Consider the following 27,366-nt stretch of genomic DNA (forward strand, 5'->3'; position numbering starts at 1 on the left):
TCAGCAAGGTGATTTTTCTGTCTAATGTTAAGTTGTCCTTGTAAGCACAACAATGGGAGAGAGCTGTTGATTTTCTCTCTGCAGATAAATCATTGGATGCAACTTAAAAAGGTGAAGTTTAAATATCTGCTTTCACATGAGATTCCTTTAAATTTTTGTCAAGTTACTTTTTGTACTTTTATGAAAAGTATGATCAGTTCTAAAAAAGTGAATGGGCAATAACCATCGAAAATAAGGATGATCTTATGATGAGGACAAAAAGAAGAACTTTAAGGCTTTTTCTCTGGAATGTTGGAAGCTTATCAAAATATCTTCTAAATAATTCAAATTTTATAACACCAGCTGTTGTTTTCTTAGTATGCTTGAGGATAATCTTTGATATAACCAGAAATCAAAGTTTTTAGTTGTACTTTGGAGATATGAGCTTAGCCAGCGAGAGCTATCATCTGTTTTTATCATGGATGTCTGTCAGAAAACAGTTGTGTCTGTGTTAATGCTCTACAGTTTCATGCAATCATCAGAAGATTTAAAGCATGTTTAATCTTTGAGTGGAAAAATGCATACAAGTAAGTAAAGAGAACTCTGTGAGGTTATTGGAAAAGTGAATAATCATCTGAACTCAGTAAACTGCTAGTAAGGGGTATGAATATTTGGTTTGTGTTTATTCTATTAATTTATTTTTAAAGATGAAGATAGAGGATTACTTTATGCTACTGCAGGCAGATGAATGCACTTTAAATAAACCATTAGTAATATTCAGGTGATTACTGAGGTATTGCTAAGTCTTGCAATTTGTAGTAATTAGTAATTAATTAAATAGAATTATTCATGTGTCTTAAATTTAATTATGTAATATGGATAAAATTATGCTGAAGTTCTTTGGTTCACTATTTTTTAAAAGCCTAAATTTCAGCTGTGGGCAAATAACTCCAAAAAGCAGAACAGCAAGTACTTAACTACTTGCATATGTTTTTGTCCTTCATTTTTTTCCAACTTTGACAGATTTCTATAATAGTCCAATGTTTTTCTTATGCACTCATTAATTTATTATACTTGGACCTCTGTTAGGATAGTTGGCAGTCTTTGGAAATTTTAAACTGTTGTGGCACTTGCAGAAAAGAGGGGAGAACACAAGATTATCGAAGGTTAAGCATCCTCTTCAGGAGCCATTAAAGAAGATTTTACAGTAGCTGTAAACTCTCCATGGTACCTTTTGACTGCTGTAAAAAATCTGCATAGGCATATGCAACGTGAATTACAGGTATTTCTTTGGCAACCATTGGTTTGTGTGAGTTCTGTCAGTCTCCTCTGTGAAAGCCTCTTGCTTTGGTCATTTAACCATCTGCTCTGAAGGTTCTGCTGCCCACTCTTTGATACTGTTGTGTTACAGTGGGATATATGGAGAGCACACAGCCTGTGACACACAGATTTGAAAACAGGAAAACTGGGACACTGAGCTTAAGTGCAGGACTAAATATTCCTGCAATTATATTTTGACAAGCTTCTTCCCATGCTGATTATGATATATGTTAAATGTTGTTTAGCTTAATTTCACATGCCACCAGGAGCTTTATGTTTTGTCAAGTACTTAGAGAAGCTGGAAGTAATTCTCACCTTTTATTGAGAGCTATGTATGAACCTCTTTGAAGGGATGAGAGTGCCCCAGCTTCCACTGACATCAACTGAAACTGTGAAAAACAATACTCAGTCTTAAATGTAACATATTTTACAAATTTTACATGCCCAGTGGAACCAGTTTCAGGATTAATTTGAATAGTCAAGGGGAAGCACTGCCTTGCCAAACAAATCTTCAATTAAAACATGGGTATCTGTAAAAAAAGTCATTTGGGAAAGCAAAGCCCATTGCCTCAATATAAGATTATTTCTGCAAATGTACAGAAGATAAATTCTGATCTGTTACCAGCAAAATCTAATAATAGACATTTTACATAGTTCATGCATGTATAGTTTTTCTCTAATTACTTTGATTTTTTTCCTTAGGATGGATTTTCTAACACTGTTTCACTGATATTTTATTAAATTCTAGATAATAGGAATTTAACTACACACTTTTTGCCTTCCTCTCCTTATATAATTCTTCATTGTTTTCCTTCTTTACTGAGCTTGCCTTTTACTAAGGAGCCTCCAGCTCTCCCAGTCAGTAACCAAGTGTCTTGTGGCATTGCTGCACATCTTGAAACAATGGGACAGCTACAACCAGTCCAGGCTGTGGCCATTTGCCAGGCCTTGAAGTCGGTGGTAACACTGTGTGCAGTGTCCAGCAATGAATTTGAGTAAGCCAACACCAAAGACAGCCAAATACATTTAAATCTATATGTATGTGTTTGCTTGTTTTGGAGATACATTAGTCTGTTACATGTAGCCTTCTGTTACAAGATATGGTGCAGATTTTAGCAGAAGCTTTAGCCCAGCTCAGCTCTTGCTTCTCCTGAAGATTGTCATGGGAAGGGGAAAGGTTCTTGAAATTCTTCGCAGCTGGAAGTTAGACTGTTGAAATGTTAAGTGAGATTTTCCTCTTAAACATAGAATGTTCTAATTGAGTTTACCTTCTAAAGGTCTCTGGAAAGATTTACTAGTGGTGGTGAGCATGAGACAGAGCAGATTCACTCTTTGAACCACAGTTAACAGCCGAGGACCAGAGAATGACAGGATCTTGCTGGCATTGACTCCCACAGCATATCTATTTAGTGGTAATTAATACAACACTTTCCATTTAGTTTTCTGTCAGTGCAGTGCTATTGCCTCAGGCTTCATTTGCCTTACTGCTCAATGTTGAGAGCAGCTGCAGCCTGGCTCGCAGCTTTCTTGCTGCATTTTTCTGATCACTGGTTGTGGGACAGGAATGGGCTTGCAGAAATCTCAGTATTCCTGAGCTCTTGAGAAAGGGTAAATTTATACTTGGAAAGCAAACTCATTTTCCTGATTTAGCTTTCTTATTTCCCTGTTCTTATTTTGCTTGCAATCAGCATTCAGCTGGAGCGCAAAGAGACTTTGTCTATTTATTTGAACTTTGCCTTTCCTACAACCCTTTTTACTCCTGAGTTTTTATAGTATATTTGTGTCCCTGTAATTTCTGTTCCTACTGATTTCTATGTTCTTTGCTCAGATTCTGAATCTTGGCCTTACGAAATGCCTTGGTTTAGCCCAAACATTTACATTTTCATCTAAAAATCTCTCTCAAATACTTTCCAGTGTTCTGCTCTCTCTTACACCCATCAGTCTGTGGAGACCAGTGAATGTTTCCCTCAGGTGTTTGTAGAGCTTATTTCTTCATAATTCTTTGTCTGCTTCAAGTAAGATAATGACACTAGTAGAAATTTGGCTCCTAAGTTCCTCTACATTTCAAAAATCATGTCTGTGACAGCCACACTTGCAAACCAAACCAGGAGTTGCCATTGTCTGGTACCACAAACTAATTGCTGAGGAGCACAACATGTTAGCATTGATGGTACAAATGATAATGTTAGGTGAAGAGAATATCTTTTATAACTCCCAAATGTCTAAATTCCACAAAAGGTCATATTTGGTGGGAGATTCATCACATGTGATTTTCAACTGGTGTCATATTTCTTTTAAAATTTCCCCAAAATTGGTTCATCTTTCTTTTCTCTAAATAGTTGCATGAATATGGATTCATAGGAAGAGGTAGAGAAGACTTGCCTCAATTTTTTGTGCTTGGGGAATTAAAAAACTCAATTTTTTGGAAAGATTAAAAGGTTTGTGTTTTGAGCAGGAGAAGATTGGGCTGTTGTATCATCACATTGTATTCTGTGAAAACAATGTATTTTGGTAATGGCTAATTGCTCTTATGCAATAATAATATAGTTTTGGCATAAAACAAAGGAAACATCCATAGCTTTCCAATTAGGTTAATGCATAGAATCCCAGTATATTTTTGCCTTTAAAATATAAAATTATTTGATCATTAAATTACCTTCCAAATTTCCCATAATTCTTCCATTTCTGAAGAGACGGCTCTGATAGGTCATATAAATTTATCAAGCTGATTGTGTGCTGAATAATTGCTCTGCCTATTTCAATAAGATGCTTCTTTGAAGCATCTTTCTATTGTATGTCTCTATATTGGATTGAATTTATTGTGTTGAGGGTCAAGCCAAACAAGGCATATACTTAATTATGTTTGCCTCAACAGCTTAGATGCAGAACGTAGCCTTTGTGTTGTGCAGCATGTTGTGCCAGCTGATGGATCAGAAGAATAAATATCAAGCTATCCTGCAGGTTACTGGAATGCAAACCAGTAGCTGTGATGAATGTGCTTTCTGGCATTTGCTGATTAATTTAGCTTGTAGTGGTAGTAGTAGATTTGATTGGCTTGCAGTTTGCAACTGTAGTTAACTTTGTAAAAAATAAAGCTGTTGTGTAAGAGAATGTGAAAGTGGGGAAGACTGAAGAAAATATGATTTCTAAAAAAATCCTGTGAACATTTTCCAAATCGCAGTTAGACCCCATGGGCAGATACTGAAGTTTTGATATTGTCCCTGTGGGGCAAGTGTGATGGATGGGATCATAGCTTAGACTATTTTACCTTAAACTCCTTCAAAACCTCTCTTGTTCCAGCTATTGAAATTCACCAACAACTCTGAAATGGGTAAAGTGCTTTCTGTAATAAATATGACAATATAAGCAAAGCTTTAAAAAAAAAAAAACCAAAACACAACCCCCAACCTTCTTTATTTCAGTAGTATTTTTCCAACCTAAAGCTTGTGTCAATTAAAGCTAAATTACAATTCAAACCTTTAGTTAATTATTAAGCATAAGCAATGCAGCTAGTACCAATATTAATGGCATTTATATAGCTTTGTATAATGGGCTTTTTTGCATATTTGTCCAAAAATTTCAGCTTTCAACTTGTCACGGATATTTGTGTTTACAGCCAATAATTACTTTTTAGTAAGTGTAGGGGGGGAAAAAGTAGGCTTCTGTAATTCCCAGTATGGGATTTTGCATTCACAAGGTCAGTTAATGCTTTTGACATACTTTTCCTTTTCTCTCAGAAAAGAACATTAAGGTGTTTTATGACATCAGGGTACTCTGAACCTAATTTCCTATTCTGTAAAGTTTTAAGTGCACCCACTTGCCTGTTCTTCTATTGGCTAACATAACAAATGGATGTGTTAGTTGTTTGTGCTGAATTATCAGCCATAAATTTAACAGCGCAGAATGGCACTGCTGGTGCTGTAAAATTAGCAGTGGAATACAAAGCTCACATTATATTCTGTGCTGAGCAGATCAGGGCTATGTAAACCTTGCTCTGCCCTCACTCCCCAGTATCTTTTCAAGCTGAAGAAGTTACCATTTCACTTCAAATGTTCTGTGCTACATTTGCAAGGTTCTGAGTGCAACCATTTAACTTGGAACCAGAATTCTTTAGAGTGCCACTCACAATGGCACAAACACATGACCAGGCTGCTACTAATTGGTGTTGTGGTGGTTCTGTGTGTCTGCTGATTTACCTTCAGAAAGCTGTTGCATAATTTCCTAGTGACCAATATGTATTATTGCTCTCGATAACTACTCAGTTGTCTTGAACTTTAAAAAAATCTGATGCACAGATAAATAGTCTCACAGCTGAAATAATATTCCACTCTAATTATTGTTTTGAATATTAGGAAGATATAATGCTTTGTAAATTAAGGGAACAGAAAGCCTAATGATGTTAGATGTGAACCTTTACATAACCCAATGTTTCCCATAAAGAAAGATCTTGGACATTGCTAGTTTATTTGGCAAAATGCTTCTTTTGCTTTTGAGTTAACTCAAACTTCTTCTGAGCTATCTGGAGAGACCATTACTCTGATGAGCAATCCAGGGCACTTATTGATGTACTGATATGAAAAGGGAGAACAAGTTGGAAAGGGAATATCAAGGTCTATGCAAACCTCCACAAGTTTTATTTTATGAATTATTTTTTTTTCTAGTAGAGACAAACAAATGAAAGACCCCAGCTTGTATGTGGACATGTTTTATTGCAGCATTAGCCTTATTTTCCAGCTTTGGGGAGATAAATACAATTCCATGCTGAAGGTAGAGTACAAACCATGCATTAAGGGGGATATAGCCAGTTTTCCTGAGTCTGTACACTGTAAAACAAAGTCTGCGAGTCCCTGAGGAAGCTCAAGAGGACTTAGCACATGGCAGGGAATAGGAATGATGTCCCCAGCTTTTCACTTCAATGTAATGGTAGGGTTGGACCTGCTGGAGCCAAGCAGTTTATTTGTGTTTGATCATTAGTTTCTTGTACAATGGGAAATGCACTAAAAATTCTCTTTATTCCTTTTTCTTTCAAAATTTCCCCTTCTCCTTTCAGGTAAGTAACAGGCAACAGTTCTATATAAAAGTATTTTTTCAGCTGCATAATTAATTCTTTTTCTTGAGGGATGAGTAGAAAATGGACCTAAGGTAGACTTTAATTTTGTATCTTTCTGTGCTGAAGATGGTTAAGAATGTTCATTTAATCAGGTATTTTATAATGCTGTGCTATTGTGTATGGCTTATATTGGTCTAGATCTATTTTAAGAACCCTGTCATGTGTTCTTGAACAAATTTCCATGCCTGACATTGTTTTCAGCAGGAGCTAGACATCTAAGGCGCTGAGATTCAAGGCCTGTTAAATGTTTGACTTCTACTGGTGCTCCTGTTGTTGATTATGTCATTAACTGTGCTTGTCCTTATCCAGATTTATCAGTAAAAACACAGACATATAAGAAAAGATATTTGGAAAATAAAAAAATGCAAATTATAGTCGTGAGGAAAACTATTTTGAGATGTTACACATTATATTTTGGGAAATCTCATTTTTGCCTGTTTACAGTAGTCTAAGCTTCTATTTGGATAACAGGTTAAATAAATCTGAGATTTAATTGTTTTTAAAATATAACAATAAATATATTTTTTATGTTACTTTTATTTTTTTCCTTGAAGACCTGGGAAAATGTATTTAAATTTATTACAAGATTACAGCAAATTGTGACCTTTTCTGGAGCATTAATTCTCCTGGACAAAACATCAGGTTTATTGTGATGAAAATAATTTCTTCAAAATATCTAGGACATAATAAAAAATGGAATATTATTTATATAAAATCACCTTTTGCCAGTCAACATGTTTTTAAATATCCTGAGACACTGTCAGCAGTGACTAAGTTACAAGGGATTTGTTCACCTATCTGTAGTTCAAGAACTTTTAGACTTAACAAGAAGGGGATTTTAGTTGATTTTATTTTTTTTATGCTATTCTAGGAGATCCCATAAAGTCTCTTAAAGGTTTGAATTACTTAAAGAACTGATTATTAATTTTTCTACAGAGAACCTGGAAATGGCATTGATCCATTGATCCTTGGTTGAAACCTCCACTCTTCAAACAGTAAAACCCTTGGGTTTTTGTCACTTTAGGATTAAGGTTTCCTTATTATCTGAGTTCAAAAGCCTGAATCAAACCACACTCATATGAATGTGATTAATTTGCTTGTTGCATGCTACCAGTGGGTTTCATGTTATCAGAAAGACCCTTTTGTTGACTGGGAAACAGACAAATCTCACATAATCTGAAGAAGGAAAATGAGATAAGGGACACTTCTTTCTCTCCAAAATCAACATCAAAATCTTGAAGAAATTTCTAACATGGAAAAGATTTAGAGTAAAATGTTGCATTTTTATTTGCTTGCTGAATTGGGTTTAGGGAAGGAATGATTCACCCTGTAGGAATTTTTTAGACATCTCCATTTCACTTGGGTTCCGAGTTCCAGTCACAATTTCTAACTGCAATTTTTCTTTTCCTATGAGTCCAAGTTCCTGCTTTGCTCAAAAATGCTACAGTTCAGTTAATTCATGAGTTGCTGCTGAGATGGAAGTTTGGGTTGAGATGTATTTGTCAAACCACATGGAACAAAAAGCACATTTTCCCTCCTTCCTCTCTTCTGGTTTTGCATAAAGTTTTAAAAAGCTGACCAAACTCCTCCGAGGCTGCAGGTAGTCCCAGATACTTCCTTTGCAAAAAGGGATCCAAGCAAAGCATACATCTTTTCTATCAGGCTGCACATTCCAACTTTCAAGAGGTGATTTCACATCTGAATAAAGTATAAGAATCTCTGGGAGACTACAGAATAAAGTTAGGAGAAGACTGGTAAAGAAAGAGATATGTAGATCTAATCTATACAGGCTTTACTAGCAAAGTCTACTGGCTGTAGATGCAGTTCATCCTTGCCAAGAGATTCTTTTCCCACATTGCTCAAAAAGCTCAGTTACTTGCCTAAATACACTATTAAACATTGTCTGTCTGGACAGAAAAATGGGGGAGGCTTTGGGGTGCTGCTCTTCCTTTTCAGCTTATTTGGGTCCATATGCTTGGTTTTCTTAATTTATAACTTGGAGGGGAGAGGAGAGAAGGGCCAGATAATTGTACTTGGGTCACAGCTGAACATGGAATTAAGGACACGGTAATTGCATCCACAGTACAAGTCATAGTCTGTATTTGCCTTCAGGACTCTGGCATATAAATATTTGAGTACTTTCACACTGATGTTATGCCAAAACTTTCACCAGTACAGTAAACATAGTTTTGAGTCCTGAGCATGGAGGTGGACAACTAAAGCCTTACTGACAGATGAAAAAAGAACAATATTAGAACAGTATATTTGGACCAATGACTAAATATGTGCTATATGTTATTTGACAAATAATAAATCCTCTCACCAAAAATAAATCCCAAAAACTTGATAAATGAGCACTTGCTTTTCTGAGTTTGTTACTCAGTCAGAACCATACCTTTGTCCATACAGTAATAGAGACAGTAACCAAGAGTAACTATTAAAATATGCATTTTCTTAACCAGATGTGGGATCTAAGATCAGTGGTTTTTTGTTGTTGTGGGAAAAGGTAAAGCAACCAACCAACCATGCAGAAAAACTTGCATATAGGCACACCTTTCTTTAAACAGTCTATGAGCGTGACCTGATTACTAAAATGCCATGTGCTCCATTTAAAATCAGGAATTCTTTCCTGGATGGTTTTCAGCTATCCTCTGTAGCTATTATTGCCACATAACTTTCCTTGTGTGCTGTTTCCACATGCTTACTTATGCAGGCAGAAACTTCAGTGAAGCCATGAGCAACTTTGCTAAGTATAGGAAACTGTGGGTGTAGGTCAGAAAATGTCTATTTGAATAATAAAAATATGCTCAAGATGTGCACTTCCTTGGGTGAGTGCATTTTATTCCCTCCTGATACCTCTACAGTGAAAGAAAGAAAAAAAAAAGGGCATTTTTCATTCAGGGCATTTCCCTGAACAGGTTGTATGAATTCTCCTAATCTTGTAGGACTTCATTTTATCCTGGAAACTCTCTTGGAGAGTCACATGTAATTCTTTGATTTCTCCTCTTTGCTTAAGTGTTCAGCCATTGCAGTTTGAGCTTATGCTAAAGTGGATGAAAGGTTTATATTCTTTAAGGTGTGATGTGCAGCTGCTTAAGGCATGACCAGCTTATCCAAAAAAAGTAAGAGCTAGATTTCAAACGTTTTAGTCTTGCAAGCAAGAAGGAAGAGTAGTTCACAGTTGAGCACTGAGTTTTCTGAAGCAAACAGGTTTGGACTGCTCTATCAGTGTGATCACAGGAATGCTTACCCTTGTAGCACGCTGTTTGTTTTCCTGTTGCATATCAATTCCTTGCTCCCTGCCATGTGTTCCTGTATTTATTTTTCATGGCAATTCTGAACACGAAGACAACATTTCTTCGGAAAACTAAAAACAAACTGAATGTTCTTTTTTGTTCTTGGCTACTGGAATATTTAACATTATCCTTTTAAACAGGTACATTGCTGTTTTGCCTTTTCTTAACTCACAGGATTTGTGTTTAGCAAGCCAAGCTCTCACTTTTATAATTTCATTTTTATCAGAGCAAGTGCATTTGTCATATTGGAAAATAATTTCATCTTGAGATTTAAAAATTTTGCTATATTCCATCACATTATTTTCATGGCACTAGATCCAATTCTTCCTTCTTTTAAGAGCTTTTATCATAGTTGTCACTGGCAACAGAAACCATGGTCTTTGATCAGTCCTTCTAACTGCTGTGTGGTAAGTAGCTGGACTGGACATATAATTTAGACATGAGTAACTCAAGCAAATGTGATAAATGAACTGTTGATCTTGAAACCTTCATTGGCAAATGTACAAGTTTTAATTGAGATGGGACGAGTAGGAGCACATAAAATGAAAGTTATAAATGGTTTATTTTTTCTGTTCTTTGATAAATAATTCAAAGCAACAGAAATATTGGTGTCAATTTGCTCTAAAAGTCTAGGTCTTCCTAATATGCAGGAACTCCACAAATTTCTTGCTCTCTGGTTGGAAACACCAGACCTTTTTGTGGTGCCTCAGTGAAAATTTCTTCGTTCCTGTGCAGGATTCAAATGTGTGACAAGAACTCATTTCAGCAAAAGAGTGTTACTGAAAGTGTAAAAATCTGCCCACTTCTGCAATTATATTTTTACCAGCACTTTCATCTGCAAGACCGTCTGGTTTTGGTTTTGGCTGGGAGGATTCTTATCTTCCCACTATTCTGCAGCCCTTAATATTGCTCTGAAGCCTACCAAGTTAATAGAACATTTATCACAGAGCAGGACATGATTACTTTTAATTCCAGTCCCACTTCTTCTCTCTTGGATCTTCTCACCAGGAAAATTACTTGCATACTGGTTTAGTGTAGTATTTCAACAGATTGCCTCCTTCTACCTTTCCCCTGCCTTCTTTATTTCCTTCCTGAATTTCTTTTATCTGCTCTTGTTTAGCTGGCTACTCTTCTCACAAGAAGGGTTATTTTCTAAATGAAAATCCATAACATGTAGAGACAGTAGCTTGCAATTTGTAATTTAGGCAGAATTAATTCCATTCTTGTTAACTGTGAATGGGTCTATCATGCATATGTAATTGAACATAACTTGATCAGAGGAGCACTATTAAGTTTGCATTCCTTTTAGGTTTTAAAAGAGATCAAAGCAGTATTAAAATTGTAGTTTCAAAAGCCAAATAGAATAGCTGTTAATCCATTTTGTAAATTTTAATAAAGAGACAAATTAAACACCCTTGGTCATAGTTTTGTTTTCATTCTCATTAGCTGTTATATGAGATTTCTTTCCTATTAACAAAATGTAATTTTTTTTGTCTTACTTGAAACAGCTCCTTGCAAGTCTTTTGTATTTGTGGCAGAGGTTATTTCTTGCCATTTTAATTTACAGCTTTTTAAAATAACTAGTCTGCAGCAGCTGCTGTGTTGTTGATTCTTCAGGTATCATGATAAATTGCATTTTGTGTCTGTAATATTCCTATATCTATTTTTAAAATTCATGCTGTTTCACAGACATTTGTGAAGTTCAGTTTGTTCTGAGGGGTCTTTTAATCGAAGCTAAACACTCATCCCTCTGTCTCCCATTTGCACCCTTGTCTGTTAGCAGGACAGATTTAAACATTACAATGTTCATAGCATAATGTGAAATCCTTTTGCTGTTTTCATTCTTCTCCTTCATATATTGTGGTTTCCTTCCTGAACAAACTTATTTTCCAGAGCTACAAATACTACTTGTATAATGACACAGGGGCCATTCTGTTAGAAAATGCAATCTTTCAGATTGTGGTTTCAGCAAAGAAATGAATTTTACTGGCCACCCAAACGTAATACATCTGTTGTAGTGTGTCTGTCTTTTATTTATCAAGGAGTGTTGGAATGGTTCAGCATTTAGCTGCAGGGCTTTTAGTCTCAGAACAATTTGTGTATGTGAATACAGTGATTAAGTCTAAAGGAGAGCAATGGCAGGGCATGTTGGACACCACAATCACTTAAGCATCAGAAGCCATTGTGTTTTGGGGGAAGAAATGGATCTCACACTTTACTTAGAATGTTGTTGGGAACTAATTTTTATAACAACTGATTAAGAATTCCGTCCTAAATTAACACACTGCAATCAGAACATTAATCTCAGAGTCTTAATGTGCTGCTGTCCATGAGTTAGACCTCAACCAGGCTGAATCAGGGAGAGGAGGTTCTCCAGGTACCAGGCAGAGATTCTCCCACAGCTCTTGGCATAGACCGTGGTGAGGCAGCAGTTCCCCTGCAGGCTGCAGAGTTCCAGAGGGGAGCAGAGATGCACCTGCAGCCCCTGGAGGACTCCACAGCAGAGCAGGTGGATGTTCAAAGGAGGCTGTGGCCCTGTAGGAAGCCCTTGCTGGAGCAGGCTCATGGCAGGACCAGTGGGCCAGTGGAGAGAGGAGCCCATGCTGTAGCAGGTTTGCTGACAGGACTTGTGACCCCAAAGGGAACCCACAGTAGAGCTGCACATTCCTGAAGGACTGTGCTGCATGGAAAGAGACCCACACCTGAGGAGTTGCTCTGCTGTGGAAGGATTGCAGCCTGTGGGAAGGACCCACCCTGGAAATGTTCATGGGGAGCTCTCTTCCAATGGGAGTGACCCCACGCTGGAGCAGGGGAAGAGTGTGAAGAGTCCTCCTGCTGAGGACAAGGGAGTGGCAAAGGCAACGTGTGATGAAGTGACTACTCCCATTCCCTGTCCTGCACTGATGGGTGAGAGGTGATAGAGAATTTGACAGTGATGTTGAGCCTAGGAAGAAGGGAGGAGTGGGCAGGAGAAAGAAGTTTTTAAGATTGGGGGTTTATTCTTGTTATCCTACTCTGATTTAATTGGTGATAAATTGAATAAATTTTCCCAGGCTGCATCTGTTTTGCCTGTAGTGGTACCTGGTGTGTGATTTCTCCTTGTCTTTATCTAGACCCACAAGCCTTTTGGTAAACTTTCTGTCCCCTGCCCAGGTGAGGAGAGGATGACAAAGCAGCTTTTGGTGAGTAATCATCATCCAGTCAGGATCAGTCCACCAAAAATAGGGAGGTGCTTACCATTCTTAGAAGCCAGCAATTGTATTTCTCTCCATGTTTCTACCAAAAAATTATCTTGAATTTATTCAGAATGCTCCTGTGCAATTATATATTCTTTATTTCTGAATTGCAAGAGTAAACACCAGTAAATTTAAAAGTGAAATGAAGCACATACTGTTGAAAATGGGCAGAATACTAGTATATTTTAGCAAAAGATCACAGTATAGAAGTGCAGCATTGTGACTAAAATGTAAATCTACCAATTTTAGTTTTATCTCAAATATATGTTTACTTCACATTGCAGATGCCCAACTTCTTAATTGACTACTGGAAGGAATGGTGTATACAGCATATCAATGTGCTTTGTGTCTTAGAAAAGTGATGCTAGTTCTGTTACTTTACTGAGGTTTAATTAAAACACCAGAAACTAGTATTTTGGAAATTCGAAAATAAAGTTTTTAAAGATATCCACAAATACAAAAGCTACATGATGCAGATATTGAATCAAAGATAGCTTAGAAAAGTTTTAATGGCATATTTTGTACATAACATGGTATTAAATGGTGAACATTTTGCAGGGAAAGTTGATTAATTCCCTGTGGGAGTTTTCTTTTAATTTTAAAGTCTGTAAAATCTCCACCAGTTGTCCTTTTCATTGATTTATTGGACTGCATTGTTGCTATCATTAACAAAAGACTTTTTTTTCTACACAGGCATTAGCAAGCTCAGTTTTTGTACAAAAATGAAACTCTTCAGTTCTTTGTCTTTTTAAAACTTCTTTCCTCAGTTATACCTCCCCCAGCTTTTAGGTGCCATATTGAAATTTGATGTACATATTGTCTTCACAAACTCAATGAAATATTTGATATGATGGAGCTCCACCCCCCTTCCCTCTTACCCTTTTTTGTTTTCAATGTCACATCTGACCTAGCCATACCTTACTGTTGAAAAATGCTATCTGCAGCAGCCATTATATATATGCCCCTTGAAGAGGACAGAGAGCTGCTGCCTCTCAGCATTCAGAGGAAGGAATTGTCTTAACCAATTTTCAGGGCATTGTTTCTGCAGTGTTTCTCACCAGGTGTCTTAGTTTTGCTCTGTTAAGTGGTTTGGGTTTTTTTCTCTTCCCTGTTTTCTTAAGTGTTGTACTATTTCTTTTATCATCCTTTTCTGCCAGAGGCAAAGGGGCACTAAACAGCACGGCTCTGTGGATGAAAGCAGATCTGTGTGCAAAGTGCTTCATGAAGTACTGCTTTTGGCTATATTTTTGGGTTCCACCATGAGCCTGCTTGCTTCTCCTGAGACCTAAATTTGACACTTGCTTCCTGAATATCTGGTTGAGGAAGGTAGCTTTTGAATTTTTTAAAGTCTATCAGTCTATTTTTTAAGTTAATCAGAACAAGTACCTTTGGTTTGTGTCTCAATTTTTGTGCCAGTCTAGTTTAATTTTTTTATTTTTTATTAAAATGCCTTTTGCTGCCTTGCTTGTTAACTTTCAGAGGCAGAAGCATCAAATGAAGTCTGCAACAGAGGCATGCTGAACTCATCCATCTTCCTTCCTCCCCTGTCCCGTGCTCTTATCTGGAGAACAAGCAAAAAGAGCAGAGAGAGCAGAACAATCTGGGGGCCCACTTAGCTGGCAAGTGATGAAGACAAGTTTGCTCTCTTCTTCTTCAACATTTAGTGAAGGCAGGGAGTTGGAGGTTCTGCTAAGACTTTCCATTACCTGGGAGAGCACAGTGAGGAGTCCTTGGAGAAGAACTGAGGCTGAGATTTAGTCAGAACTGTTGAGTTAAAGTCAGGGTTCAAAACACTCGGAGAAGTTTGGGATAGGAACCAGGCAGGTGTGCAAATTAGAGTTTAGAAGGGAAAGTTATATATAAAACCATTTATATTACTTATATATGGAAAAAGTAGGTCTGCTTTGGAGGTTTGGCAGTAAAATAAAATGGTTAGCAGGGAGCTGATGGTATTTTGACACTATTGGCAGTACTGCAGCTGTGTTGGGCAGCCTTGTGAAAAACTCTGTGTGTGCAAAGCTCTGATATACTGGGGCTGGCAGCAGGCCCCCCATGCCCTTGGCTGGGATGAACTAAGCCCAACAGAGCCGGTGTCCCTGCGTGTCTCTGTTTGCTGGGATGAGCTGAGCCAGAGTCCCTGAGTGTCTGCGCTGCCCAGCGCTGTCAGGGAGGCAAGCAGACAAATCCACTCTGCATTTCAGCCCTGGTTCGGTGGTCAGCCTGGTTACCTGTGGTGTGCATTCACACAGCATCCCCACCTGCTGGAGGGGTGCAAGGGGAGGGCTGGCCTCCAGTGGGGAGCCAACCCTTCCCTGCAAAGATGGGTGAAAGGCATCCCTCCCAAAGCCCAGCTGGTGCACAGGCAGGGAACGGGCAGCGTCTCCACCCATGCCAACCACCCTCACCCTCACAGCACCTCCCAGCTTGGCAGTGCCCATACACCTCCACAGGCAGCTGCTCCCAAACTTCCAGAGCCTGCTGGAGCAGCAGGCAGCAACAGGTTCATCCCTCTGGCCCGCTTGTTCCTGCCAGTGCTCAGCAGCCAAAGCCCTTGCGGTCTCCAGTGTGCTGCTTATGCCTCTCCACCGCATTTTGGGACTTTTCCATGCGGACTGGGATGTCACACTAGTACATCCATGCAGCCAGAAACCCCTAGGGTCTGGCCTGCCTCTCTGGTGTTGTCCATAGTTTACAATGCCCATGAAGGGTACAAATGCCCTCTGCATAAGGTTGTGTGGGGAAAACATCTAGGAGACATGAAGAGATTTTAAAAACAAATAAAAAAAAAGAGGAATAACAAGATTTGGAGATTCCATTACTTAACAGATACTTCTGTGACTTAAGTAGCAAAGTTTATTAAGACTGCAGAAATGCAGTCCAAATAAATTGTGTTGATTGCTTCTCAGGCATTTGGTGTTCTTCACTCTGCAAGAGGTTAATAGACTGAAGGATTTTTTTTGAGCTTCATCAGAACTAAGAGATCCTATGGGCCTGTACATGTGAGAAGATTCATATCATAATTATTTTTATATGCCTCTGGGGCTTTTTTTTCCCCCAACATGTTTTTCTTTATGTCTCTGCTCATTTGTAGGGGCAAAGGGGAGACACATTTACGGAAAACCCAATATTTTTCCCCTAACAGTGGTACCCATATAATAGGATTTCTGTTTGTATGCAATATTTTTATGGGTGTGCTGCTCTGAAACACAGCAAAGACCTGACTTGCTGATGATGGATTTTGACTTCTGAAATGTATGTCTTGTATTAGTCCTGCACAGATGTCTTCCTTCAACAATTCTGAATCATATTAATTGTAATCACGTGGGTGCTACAGATAAATTTCAATTAGAGACTATTATTTAGTGTCTACAATAAGGTTCTTATATGGTTTGTAGAGAAAATCTTCATGTGAACTGTGCTTATGATATTGTGTAATTCACTGTTTTCCTAGATGTAATTCTGGTGAAACACCATAAAATATAGTAATTTTTATTATTTAGATTTTATTCTTTTTTAAAATTTATATTAAAGTCTCACCTCAAAATACTTCATAATAATTTAATTGCAGTTATTAAAATGTATTTTGCTAAATATAATTCCTGTGCTTTTGTCATACATATTACCTTTTTTATGTAGTTAGGATTCTCCTAAATTGCATTTTCTCTGTATTTTGTTTAAGAAGCAACCTTACACTCCTCCATAGTAAAGACTATTCTTCCTGTGTTTTCCTGTACCATGAATTCTTGAATCAATCTCTACTTTGAGAAGAACATCAAAAGCTTAGGCCTCACTTAACTGATTCCGAGTCTGTTTCTAAGGAGAAAGAAGTCTCTTTCTGATTTTGGTCATGTTGGTCTGAATAAGGACCTTTTTTATCCCAATCAGAGATGCAACTAAAGGGAAGATGTGCTAAAATAAATGAAAATACTGTCAAACCGTAGGTTTCCTGTCTAGTAGTTATTTTTACCAGGTAAATCCAAGGTTTTTTTCTTGGGACAGTATAATTATTCTATGAATGGATTGCTTGGGGGTTGTATGAAAGGTGTAGTAAAGACAAACTAAAATTAATCAGGTGAAATAAAAAATAGTTTGATTGTCTAAGGCTGACAAAATTATTTACTAGAATTTAAGTAGTATGTTATTAGAGATTTCTGTTGTCTTGTGCTGTTTTGGAGCAGTTGAGGTACAAGATCGACTTTGTGTGGGTTTTTGGCAGTGCTTTGTTGAGAAACAGGGTTCCTGTGTTCCAATGAGACTTTATCTGAGGATTTCAGTGGTTTCATCCAGCCACAGTGCTGACTCTCTCATCAGTCTTTGTACTCCGTGTTACTGTTTGCAGGATTTTGCTGCACCTGGTAATGAACAAGGTCACATACTAACTTGTTTCTTTCTATTATCAAGAAAACAATTCTTAAAGTTATGCAGTGGAACAGGAATTTATTGTCAATAAATTTACAAGATGTTATCAATAGTAATTTAGCAGAGAGAAAGTGGCCATTTTAGAAGGTGTTTATGATTTTTCCTGACAGCATCTTCCCATCCATGATGCAGCTGGAGTACCAGTAAATGGGCTTTACGGAGATCTACAGAGTAAAATGACAGCAGGACAGAGATTTCCTAGATTAAGCAAAGGAAGGCATTCCTGTATGCAACACAACATGGATATTACTCCCTAGAAAACCTGCAGACTTGGAGGTATATCTTGGGAGATGCTGAGGATTCTCTCAGAAGTGCTGTCAAGCTCCTTTCTGCCCTACTAACACTCCTTGGTTTGATCTTTGCCTGTGCTCTAAGCATAGTCAAAGCAAGACTTAAACTTGGTGTGAGAATTCCTTTGTGCAATAGGAAATATTGGGTTGACATGGTGACTTTAGTAAGTCTATTGCCCTATCCTCAAGATATCATCAGATTATGGGTGCCCAGTAGGAACACTGATGTATGAGCTTTGTCCTGGCCATTGAGTTGATATTTTGTTGGACCAATGTGAAAGCCATTTCCTCACATTCACAAAGTCTGATTTAAAGCTTCATTGAAAACTTTGGCTCCATACGGTTTCTTGTGTGCACATTGCAGTGTGTGTACTGTGATGTCACAGAGTGCCTTATGGGCAATAAATGTAGAGCAGGAAACCCTCATTTATGCTTCTCTCTGTGTGTTTTGTTTTTCTCTTCAACGCAGATGATCTCAGTTATTGCTTTCATGTCTTCTGTTGGCTGCCACAGAGGAAATCTGAGTTGTATTTTCTAGGTAGTTACAGTCAGCTCAGAACCTGTCACTTTATGTCAATTCTCTTTGCTTTTTCCATGTACAAAACTTTACATTTATCTTTAATTTCAATTTTAGAAGTGAATGTTGTTTGCTGTGAAACTCTCCAATCTTGTAAGGCAGCTGTGTGAGGACAAAACAATGCTGAACTGTGTGTCCTTTACAGGGCTTATTTGGGGGGCATTTTTTCATATGAAATCTTGCAAGCTGTTTTTTTAGAATTATCCTTCCCCTTCAAAGTTCAAATGCAATTTATTTAAGAGACCCTCTGCCCCATCCCTCTTGAGGCTTGCTCTCCAATTTCCTAACCTCAGTGTTAAATAATTAGTTTTGGAAGGCTGAGCAGGAAATAAAACTAAATTAAAATATGCATTTGAATGGTAGCTTTGTGCAGTTCCTCTTCTGCAATTAGAAAATTGTCTCAAGTGCTGGTCTACCAAAGGTAATTATGTGCAAAAGGTTGAGTTCTCTTTTTTAATGAGTTCTGCCTGATGCTGAGAGGAAAATCTAGTCTGGTGCAGAGTATATTCAATAGTGCTAATTAAACCATTCCTCCCACTTACTTTAAGTCAAATTAGTTTGATCCAATTGAGAAACTAATGTTTCACTAAGGCAGGTCTTTAAGGCTTAATAGAATAGCTCCATGTTACCTTAAATGAGAGGGCTTTTTTTGTGAAGGGACTATGAATTTCCATTGAGTGAAATATAGCTTTTCTTCTTTTTTTTTAATTAGTGTTATAAGTGCTACTCAAGTGTGGTGATGCCAATTGGAATTCTGGGTGTGTTGCATTTCCCCCCCATTTCTGCATAGAATAACTGTTTTTTATTTTATTAGAAGGAAAATGAAAAAAAAGCACTTTTGGTGCTTGTTCCTAACTCTGAGGCATGACTTTTTTAATCTACTTACAGGAAAGTAATAAAACTTTATTATCAGAACTTCAGGAGATGACTTATTGAAGGCATCACCCTGAAAACTCTTCAGGGTGTTAAGGACCAGAAGTTAAAATGCTTAGAAGTGTTGGATTTTTTTTTTTTTTTTTTGAGGCAGTTAAACCCAGTCATGTATTGCTTACTGAATTTCATTGGTTTGATGGGATTATGCACCATGAAGTATTTTTCTGTTATGATTATAAACATATTATCAGGAAGTGGATTGTTCCTATCAGTATCATGGACAAAATTTGCCTTTATTGCTATTCAGACCTGCTCAGGCATATTGGTTTCAGGTAGGGATGCTGCAGTACTTTTTAAGGTACACTGTGTTGATCTGGATGTTCTTCTTTGGGAGGACATGTAATGCTTCTCCTGCTCAAGTTGTATGATTGCATATCCACATGGTTAAAACTACTTCCCCTATGCCAAATATCGCTGGAGAAAAACCCTCTGGTGTGACAGAGGGGGGAATCTTTTACCTCCCTGTTCACCTGTGGGACTGACCCCTGGGTGTGCTCAGTCTTTGGGTACAGTTTGGGCCTGAGGAGGTGCCACTGAGGATCTCTGTCAATGCTGTGGGCGCTTCACGTGACCCCAGCTTCTGTTTCACAAAGGCAGGTTATGAGCTGTTCTCTGTGTGTCCTGTGAGCTCCAACCAGCCTGGACTCCAGGGCTGGCCAGCAGCTGAGAGAAGCCTTTGAAGATCCCTGGCTTCTGAAAGCCGGACTTGGTGGTAAGCCTGTGTTATAGCAGCTGCAGCTGGGGTTAATGAGTTGAGTTCGCTCAAAGCTGCTGAGCTCAGGTACTGTCGATATGACTGCTGCAGCAGGAAAGCCACACGATGGAAACTGGTTACAGACTCTACCCACTTGGGTTGGCTCTGTCTTGCTGTGGCTGCACTGTCAGCAGTACAGTACCCAGGCTCTGCATTTTTGACTTATTGGGAATGTTTTTGTGAGCTGTGGTTGCAGCAGTGAATGCCAGACACACTGCTCCTTGGAGGAGCAGTGTGGTGTTGTAATGAACACGTGCTAAAGAATAAAGAGCACTGGAGAACGAATTCTGGAGTAAGGACAAACTGGTTGCATTGGTGCTACCTGATGCCATCTGTGGCTTTGATATCCATTCTGATTCTGGGCCATTGGAGAGTGTAATGCTGATTCTCGTTTTGAACAGCTTTCTTGAAGAGTCTTGTGCCTATGGTAGAAAATAGAAGGGACCGTGCTGCATTTATGCATTCACAACACACTGTCCCTGACCTCTCTTATCCTGCAGACTGTGCTTAATCTCCCACTGTCTGGGAGAATATTAATTAGCAACTGTTGATGTAGTATACATGTTAGCAATTAAATGTTATGGATGAGTGTAGGCTGGTATTTGAGCCCTTGCCTTGGCTTGAATTCATTGATATAGGCACATGCAGTTAATTCAGTACCTTTTCACAAGTTCTGAGTATTCTCTATGAGTTCCCAGAAATTTTCTATAAAATATTTTATAATTCCACCACAAGTGGGCTTTTTTATTTTGTTTTCTCTCAATATGTTGCTTTGTATACTATTGAAGTCAGCATGACTGAATGGCTGCAGCAGCAGTACTAAGTAGCTCATTAGCTTTATAAACATGAGCGGCTTGATTTAGGTGCAGTGATTAAAAAGAAAACTGTTTTGCCAAAGGAGATAAGGAGGGTCCCACAAATTATGTGGTTTACATACCAATTTATTTGTTAAAAATTATTTGAAAACACTGACCAACAGCAAGAAAAAGCACTTTTACATTTGATGTGATACTGGCATATGCAGATATTAAATAATGTGCATGGTAGGAGGCAGGCTTTTTAGCTGAGAGTTTGCCAGGACAGGCATCATATCCAGGGGTTTCCTTTATAGTCAGGAAGAAGAAACCAAATACTGCAAGTTGATTTGCAGTTTATTTTTACTTAGTTCATTTTTATTTGGTGGCAGACCCTTTTCTGTCTCGTAAAAAAAAAAAAAAAAGAATCTTGCAAGGGAGAGGTGCCAAAAAGCTGACAGATTAATGCTCATGATCCTTTTCTCTGAACAGATATTAGACTCTTTTGGACCGCCTGTGTTGAAGGTGCTGTGACAGTAAAACGAAAAATATGTTAATACATCATAGAAGGGGAATGGCATTCCATGCTGTTCTCTGATTAAAGTCTAGGCCACATTCTGCCGATGGAAAACTGCCTTTCCATGTTGATTGGTAATTCAGTAAATGCTTGCTGTTCCTGAACAGGTGAAGAATTGTCAGATACAACTTTCATTGTAGGTAATATGAAGGGAGATCTTACTATTTTGGGGTAGTCCTTACTCTTACTGGTTGCATTTATTCAAGAAACTTCATGAACAGAGGCCATATTCCATAACTCTTCTAAGCATTACTCTAAAAAGCTAGTTGTACTTGTCAGTGTGACTTCTTTCAAAACTTTTCACAGAATCATTAAAATTTTGTTTGGATTCACAGAATCATTAAAATTTTGTTTGATGGACTTCATGGCCCCTGGAGGCCATGAATGCCATCCTTCTCCTTGAAGCCAGTCTGGTTCTGTTTTGTCTGACAACTTTGGAAACCTCTGAGGCTGGAGATTCCACCTATGTGAATAATATGCTATAGAGCTCATCTTTCTAGTGAAGATTTTTTTCTTAATGTCCTTCAGTCTTCCTAACTGCAACCACTCCCCATTGGCCCTTGTTTTGCCATCAGCCATATCTGATGAGATGTTGTCTCTTTGGTCACTGGAGCTACCTCTCAAGCAGCTGTGGGCTGTTGTTAGCTCTCCCTCTCTGCCAGACTGAACAAGCCCAGCTCTCTCAATCTCTTCTAGGGGGCCAAGTGATGGCCATCTTTGTAGCCTTCTGCTGGACCTTAACCCCTCATGATCCTTCATGAGTGGCAGAGCCCCAGACTGAGCACAGCCTTCCAGACATGGTCTCTTTAGTGCAGGAGCTGCCTTGACCTGCTGGCTGCACCTTCCTCAGTGTGGCTCAGTATTGGCTTTCCAGCTTCCCAGGGAGACTGCACCAAGGCTCATATTCCCATTGGCACCTGCCATGGTCCCTGGTACTCTCAGCAGGGCTGTCAGTCAGGCAGCCCCTTTCCAGCTGTACTTGTGTGTGAGGTTATTCTTCCCCAAGAGCAGAACATTGCAGTTCTGCTTATTAAGTTTTGGGAAATTCCTCTTGCTCTAGTTCACAGGTTTCTCAAACTGCTATGAATTAACACTCTACAACTCAATGTTTCAACTTTTCCTCCCTTTGCTACTGTACTTGCATTTTCTAGTAAGGGCATTCTTCCTTATGACCCAGGTAGCTGATGAAGATGAGGAACAATGTCAGGCCCAGAATAAACTCCCTGATTTTCTTTGTGGTATTGACTGCTGTCTGGACTTTGAGCCATTGATTACTGTGAGCCCACAGTGCTCAGGCAGTTTTCAATGCATCTCACAGTTCACTCAGCTCAGTTTCTCAGCTTTCTGAGCTTCTGTGGAAGACTGTGTCAAAATTCTTATGAAAGCCAAAGTGGATCATATCCAGTGTTCTCCCCTGGTCCAGGGGATGCAGCTCATCATTTCATCATAGAAAGCAATTGGGTTGGTCACGGATGATTTGCACTTGGTAAATCTCTGCTGATTATTCCAGATTAACATTTTGTCCTTCACACACTTGAAAATCTATTTCCTTTTATCTTAATATGAGTTGGTGGAAAAAGCATATCATCTCTTTGAGACAAAGGCACATGAATGCAATGTTCCACTGGCAGCAGCAGAGGTATTTCATGTCCAGAGGAGAGAAGCAGGGATAAGCTGCTTTATTGGTAGAGATAACATTTATTTTAATGAGGAAGAGAGATAACTGCATATATGCCAGAGATTAGTCACCGTTTCGCTAAGGTAAGATTTATCCAGGAATAAAGTGACACCTTAGGAAACTCAGCTTTGAAGAGAGCCCTAGGAGTAGTATAAAGTCTTTATTTATAATTCACTTAGGAAATATTATACTACATGGTAGATACAGAAGAATTCATTGACATCTCAATTATAATTATAGTCCTTGAGTTGTGAAAGCAAAAGAGTAAATCTCCAGATCTTTAATAAGAACAATGATAACTTTCTCTATTTTAGGTGAAATAATGGCTAGAAATCATGAAATTAAAAGTTAATCAGTTGCTAAGTAAATCATTTGGCACTTCAAGTAAAAAAGTATAAATTTTTTTGAGGGAAAAATGTACTGTCTCAAGATATAGAAAGTTGTAATTTTATTCTGCAGTATATTTAAATTTCACCCTCCCAAGTAAATTTAGGGAAACCTTTAAATCCTTGCTCCATATTGTTTAATTAATTGCTTTTTTACTTCCTCCTATGCCTTTATTAAGGTGAGCAGAAACTGTCATTCAGAATGTATGAAGACAAATGGGTATCAAGTCCCGAGTAACACATCAAATTCAAAAAAGTCTTGATCTACTCTGCTATTAGAGCACCTGACAATTCCAGCCTGGGGATCCATAGCATTATTTTCAGTTGCTCTACTCAACACAGCTACAAATGCTGCAGATATGTTTCTATGAGTTGAAAGAAACTAAGCCACTGAAAGTTTGCCTGACACCAGTTCCATTTTCTTTTCCATGTGTCTTTGCTTTAGTCATCTTCTGTCAGACTTTCACAGTCCTGAGACTTCACCAAGTTTGTTAGGAATTCTTAGTGTATTTTTGCTGCTCTTCAGATGAGATGATTGATTGATTTCTGTGTTGGTATTTGCAGGTAAAGAAGTCACTGGATGCTGTGGCATTTTGTTTTGTTTTGTTTTGTTTTGTTTTAAATAAGAGTTTCTGAAGAGGAGAGGAATTCCCTTTAATGGCAGAGTGAGTGAAAAATTTCTCTGTAAATGTTTCCTTTCCTGGGAAGCCTGGTCCTCCTGACCCAACTTGAGCAGAAGGATTTGACCAGACATCTTGAGAGGTCCCTTCTAACCTTAATCTTAACCTTTTGCGATTCTGTGATTTAGCTGTGATTTCCAATTTTGATTCCTCATAGAGGTTGTATGATGTAGCATATAATGATAATATGTGCTTGTATGGAGTCCAAAGCCTTAAGGCAAAGAGATTTTGAGACCTTCTGTTCTGGATAGAAAATATACTCACAGCATCACAGGATAATTGATTTTGGAAGGAACTAAACAGGTGTCTAGTTCAACCTCATGTTCAAAGTAGGATCAGCTATGAGGTCAAACCAGATTACTTGGAATTTTATATACTTTGTATACTTAAAAATCTCCAAGGAGGGAGACTGCACAACTTTTCTGAGTAACCTGTGCCTATGACTCTCTGCCCCTGTGGTGAAAAAAAATTCCCTTCAGCCAGTCTCAGTCTCTCATTTGAAATGCTTGCTGTGTCTCTTCTTCCCATCATGCACCATTTTGCAGAACCTGTCTCCATCATCTCTGTGACCTCTATGTAGATATTAGAAGGCTGCAGCTAGGTTCCTCTGATGCTTTGTCTCCAGGCTGAGCAAGCCAAATTAGCTCAGTTTCTAATAAGAGGGTGAATTCTCCACACCCTTGAGTGTCTCAGGAGCTCTCTGCTGAGCTCTGCTAAACTTGCTCCAGTTCTTCAGTGTCTGTATTGAGGGGGGGATATTGGATATTGGAGTGTTTGAGGTGTGGTCTATGAAGTGCTTTTGTCTGCTAGCTATGATAATACAACCTAGGATGCCAGGGTACACTGCTGGCTATTTGCCCAGGTCCTTTCCAGTACAGCTCTTTCCCAGCCTATCACTCCCTGTCTGCTTTCATGCAGGGGCTCATTTCTTCCCTGGTGCAGGACTTTGAATTTTTCATTCTTGAAATTATAAAGTTCCTGCTAGCCAATTCCTCTAGTCTGTCTAGATGCCTTTTAACAAAGACTTGCTCTTAAGCATATCAGCTATTTCTCCTAATTTGGTGCATGTGCAAACTTGGTCAAAGTGTGTACAACCACTCACCTCCAAGTCACTGATAAGTGTATTAGAAAGGACAGGTCCCAGGATAGACCTCTGTGGTGCTCCAGTTGTTGCTAGCCTCCAGACTCAGTAGGATGGGCCATCTACTGTCTGCTGAGACTGATCCTTCAAGCAGGTTTTCTCATTTCTAATTGCCTACCAATACAGATCATAACATCATAAATTGCACTCAAGATTATTGTGAGAGTCAGGAATATCTCTGAAGATGAAAGTAAATGACATCCACTGCTCTCCCTCCCCCCACCAAATCTAGTAATTTTACCCTAGATGACAATCTGTGTTAAATAGATCATCACCTTATTTACTTCATGTGCCCAGAAACACTCTTGAAAAAGACTTGCTTTGTGATTTTTTTTTTCCAGACATCAAAATGAGACTTCAAGTTCCCTTACCTTTTGACTTTTTTGAAGATTGATACCACATTTGCCCTCCTCCAGTCACGTGGGACCACTTGATCTCTATGAGCTTTCAAGGATGATAGAGAGCAGCCTTGCAAGGATAGAGCCTGTTGGATCCCATGAGCTTGTGTGGGCTGAATTCTCTCAATTAATCCCTGAGTCCTAATGGACTGCTGGTAGATCTCCATGATCCCTTTCACTAATCACAGAGGTATGGTAGACCTTAGTGAGACAGATGGCATTAAATACATCGATGTTATTTGTGCCTGCTCTTGCTAAATCACCTGTCTCCTTCAGCAGCTCACGTATTCCTTGCTCAGCCTTACAGCTATTTTTCTACTTCTAGGCTCCAATGAGACCTTGCCTTTCACTGAAGCCACTGTAATCAAAGCACTTCTTACAGCAGAAAAACAAATAAATGTGAGGACCTGTAACAAGGTGTTACAGGGTTTACAAGTAGCAAGTAAAATTTTATTAGGTACCTGTGAAACCTGGAAAATTTAAACCAAAAACTGCAATGGGCTTCTTGTTTACAGTTCTTGCTGATGGTGCTGTGCAAGTTGTGGTGGCCATGGGGTGCCAGCTGCCTTGACTATCCCTGCCCAGCCCTGCCTCAGCAATGCCCCAGCAGAGTCTGGTCTCCAGCTGAATTCAGCCCTGCCCTGCTGTGCCCAGCCATGGGTCCCACCAAGCTGGGCCCACATCCCAGCTCATCCTGGTCCCATCCCCAGGAAGGTGCCCAATGCCCAGAACTGGGGGTTTCCTGGTGCCCCGTAGCTGCCCTGCTCGTGGCTGGGGTGGTGGGATGGGCACACACAGAGCCATGGGCAGCCACTGCTCTTCTGCTGCTCCCTGCCACAAGTTGTCTTTTTAGAGGAGTCTTTTGGGGATCCACTCCGATTTCCCTCTAAAAGCAATGAATTCAAACTTTTCTGCAAAAACTGTTACCAGGTCCTGCATCTTGTGTCTCAACAGAGTATTTTGAAGACACTGCTGAAAATATCTTTCAGTTTTGTTGGACAGGTACTTCCTCCCACCTGAGGCATATGCTAGCTGTTTGTGTCACGTAGGGAATCTACTGCATTTTGTATTCCTGCTTCTCAGTTTAGCCCTGTGCTGGGAAAGGGACGGAATCTGAACCCAGGAGAACTTGCTGAAAAGCAGCTTTTAATGCCTTCAGATCTTAGTCTCCCTCTTGACTCTTTCACTTTCTTTGGTGATGTCACATGTTTTGCAGTGTTAACTATGATCCTTGTACTGTAAGCAAGGACCTTTCCTTAAACAGGTCAGCTATCATATTGCCTTTTTAGTACTCATCTCAATCATCCAGAGACATCTCAACCTCTGGCAGTAATGATGAAGGCAGATGGGCTGTACAGCCTGGCCTTTTCAGCTTTGGAAATGCTTTGGAAATGTGACCCCTGTGCTATGACTACCATGCATCTCTCCTGCCCTTCTGATGGCAGTGCTTAACAGGAGATGGAATAAGGACAAGCCTTGTAGGATATCTCCATTGCACTGTCCTTGAATGCCAAACACTCCATCTTCATCCAAACTAGATAAAATAAAGGTTTTTTTTTCACTGGGAACCTCTGTTGGGCCTGTTAATTTGCAGCATTAAGTGATGTGTTGCTCATAGAATAACTTTGCCAATCATGGATTTGCTGTCCCTGTACACAAATGGGTTTGTGATCCTTCTGAACTCCATTCGTCTTGAGACAGAGGTTTCCTTCTTTTCTGCTCATCCTGCCCTGGGACTTGGCCTGTTTGGTACAGTGTGCCTGGTTCTGCCCTCTGGAAATGAAACAGATTACACCCA

This window comes from Serinus canaria, chromosome 2, assembly GCF_022539315.1.
Source record: "Serinus canaria isolate serCan28SL12 chromosome 2, serCan2020, whole genome shotgun sequence".
Taxonomy (NCBI): Eukaryota; Metazoa; Chordata; class Aves; order Passeriformes; family Fringillidae; genus Serinus; species Serinus canaria.